This window comes from Cebus imitator, unplaced genomic scaffold (genome assembly GCF_001604975.1).
Source record: "Cebus imitator isolate Cc_AM_T3 unplaced genomic scaffold, Cebus_imitator-1.0 Scaffold297, whole genome shotgun sequence".
NCBI classification, from domain to species: Eukaryota; Metazoa; Chordata; class Mammalia; order Primates; family Cebidae; genus Cebus; species Cebus imitator.
In genome coordinates, this window is record NW_016107612.1 from 345,664 (window position 1) to 348,914 (window position 3,251).

A 3,251-nucleotide genomic window follows, 5' to 3' on the forward strand; every position below is an offset into this window, starting at 1 on the left:
TGTTGACCAGGATGGTCTCGATCTCTTGACCTTGTGATCCACCCGCCTCGGCCTCCCAAAGTGCTGGGATTACAGGCTTGAGCCACCGTGCCTGGCCCTCCTTGAATTTTCCTAAAAATTTCTAGATCAGCCAGTCAGTTTTTGCCCAAAAAAATTGTAAAAAAAAGCCTACTGGGAATGTTGAGAGGATTATGTGAAATTTTTTAGCTCATTGTGGGGAGTACTGCCACATTAATAACATTGTCTTTTTAATCCATGAATCTGGTATGTTTTCTACTTATTTAGGCTTTTAATAATTTTCTTTCTTTCTTTTCTTTATTTTTTGAGATGGAGTTTCACTCGTGTCACCCAGGCTGGAGTGCAATGATGTGATCTTGGCTCACTGCAACCTCCACCTTCTGGGTTCAAGCAGTTCTCTTGCCTCAGCCTCCAGAATAGCTGGGATTACAGGTGCCTACCACATGCCTGGCTAATTTTTGTATTTTTACTAGAGACGGGATTTCATTACGTTGGCCATGCTGGTCTTGAACTGACCTTGTGATCTGCCCACCTGGGCCTCCCAAAGTACTGGGATTACAGGCATGAGCCACCATGTACGGCCTGTTTAATTTTTTTCAATGATATTTTTTCATTTTCAGTGTATGTCTCACACTGATTTTGTTAAATTTATTAGGTATTTTATTTGTTTAACACTTAATTTTCTTTTTCTTTTTCTTTTTCTTTTTTTTTTGTTTTTGTTTTTGAGGCAGAGTCTCACTCTCTTGCCCAAGCTGGAGTGCAGTGGCGCGATCTTGGCTCACTACAACCTCTGCCTCGCATGCTCAAGCGATTTTCCTGCCTCAGCCTCCCAAGTAGCTTGACTATAGAGTCACCCCACCACCCCCAGCTGATTTTTTTTTTTTTTTTGGAGACAGGTTTCACTATGCTGGCCAGGACGGTCTCAATCTCTTGACCTTGTGATCCGCCCACCTCGGCCTCCCAAAGTGCTGGGATTATAGGCATGAGCCACCTCACTCAGCCGATTTTTGTTTTTTTGTTTTTTGAGACGGGGTTTCTCTCTTGTTACTTTACCCAGGCTGGAGTGCAATGGCCTGATCTCAGCTCACTGCAACCCCCGCCTCCTGGGTTCAAGCGATTTTCCTGCCTCAGCCTCCCGAGTAGCTGGGACTACAGGCGCGCACCACCATGCCCAGCTAATTTTTGTATTTTTAGTAGAGATGGGCTTTCACCTTGTTGACCAGGATGGTCTCGATCTCTTGACCTTATGATCCACCCGCCGCGGCTACCCAAACTGCTGGGATTACAGGCGTGAGCCACCGCCCCTGGCCCCATTTTTGTATTTTTATTAGAGATGGGTTTCACCATGTTGGCCAGGCTGGTTTGGAACTTCTCACCTCAAGTGATCTGTCCAGTTTGGCCTCCCAAAGTGCTGGGATTGCAGGCATGAGCCACCACACCTGGCCTTAATTTTTTTTGTGTGTTGTTACCCAGGCTGGAGTACAGTGGCATGATCATGGCTCACTACAGCCTCTACCTCCCCCCTCAAACTCTAGAGTAGCTTGCATTATAGCTATGCGTCACCATGCCCAGCTAATTTTATGTTTTTTTTTGTAGAGACAGGATTTTACTCTCTTACCCAGGATAGTGTCAAACTCCTGTGCTCAAGGCATCCTACCACTTTGGCCTCCCAAACTGCTGGGATCGACAGGCATGAGCTACTGTACTTGGCCTATCTTCGTAGAACTGTTATTGAAAGTGGAGTATAGAGCCAGGTGTGGTGGCTCACGCCTGTAATCCTAGCACTTTGGGAGGCTGAGGTGGGTGGATCACCTGAGGTCAGGAGTTCAAGACCAACCTGGCCATCATGGTGAAATCCCATCTTATTAAAAAAAAAAAAACTGGAATATAGAAGTATTTGATTTTGTATTTTACATTAGTCACCCAGGCTGTAGTCCAGTGGTGTGATCTTGGCTCACTGCAACCTCTGCCTCTTGGGTTCAAGTGATTCTTGTGCCTCGGCCCCCTGAGTAGCTGGGATTACAGATGCCTGCCACCACACCCAGAGAATTTAAAAATTTTTATTAGAGGTGGAATTTCACCATGTTGGCCTCCCTAGTCTGGTACTCCAGTCCTCATGTGATCCACTTGCCTCAGCCTCCCAAAGTGCTAGGATTACAGCTATTAGCGACTGTGCCCGGTCTCCAATTATTTTTTAACTGTCTTTTTCTCCCTTCAGTTTTTTTCAGTTTTTCCTTCGTGTGTTTTGGGGCTTTGTTTTTAAGTACATGTATTTTTAAAATTATTTGTTTTTTTTTTTTTTTTTTTTTTTTTTTTTTTTTTTTTGAGTTTCAGTCTTGTGTCTCACTCTGGTGCCCACGATGGAATGTGGTTGCACAGTTTTGACTCACTGCAACCTCCATCTCTCAGGTTTAAGTGATTCTCCTGCCTTAGCCTCTGGAGTAGCTAGGACTACAGGCGTGCACCATCGTGCCCGGCTAATTTTTCTTTTTTTTGTACTTTTAGTAGAGACGAGGTTTCACCATGTTTCCCATGCTGAGCTTGCACTCCTGACCTCAGGTGATCTACCCGCCTTGGCCTCCCAAAGTACTGGGATTACAGGCGTGAGCCACCATGCCTGGTCTTAATTGTTATATGTTTCTGATGGATTGACTGTTATTTTAAAATGTCTTAACCATTTTTTTCTTAAATGTTGGTTTTGTTTGATACTAGTATAACCATTATAGTTCTCTTATTGTTTGCTTGGTATATCTTTTTTTTCCCCCAACTATACGTATCTTAATCTGAAGGAAGTCTCTTTTAGAGAAGGTATGGTTGGAGTGTATTTGTGAATTTCTGTGTGTGTGTTTACTACATTCTGCCTATCTTGCATTTAATGTTTTTATTGATAATGTAGGGCTCTTTTGCTGTTAATCTTTGTATCTCATCAGTCGCTGTTGTTCCTCTGTTCTTCCATTACTGCCTCTCTTACTGTTAAGTAGATACTTTGTAGTGTACCATCTTAAGTACTTTGCTTCTTTGGCTTTATTTTTTGATTTGTTTCTTAGTGGCTACCTTAGGTATTAAAACTAACATTTTAACTCATTCCAATCTTTTACTTATTAATATCAACTGAATTTCAGTAGGATCCAAAAATTTTCTTTAGTTTGGCTTTGTTTCCTCCCTCCTCCACTTTTGCCATTATTGTCATGCAAATTAAACCTTTATACATTATGTGATCACCAAGATTTTTT

At 42.6% G+C, this 3,251-nt stretch overlaps 1 protein-coding gene across 1 annotated transcript in view; it reads left to right on the plus strand.

Moving 5' to 3' along the window:
- CNOT1 (CCR4-NOT transcription complex subunit 1) overlaps positions 1-3,251 on the plus strand; it is a 93,740-nt gene that overhangs the window by 41,355 nt on the left and 49,134 nt on the right. The window lies entirely within an intron of this gene.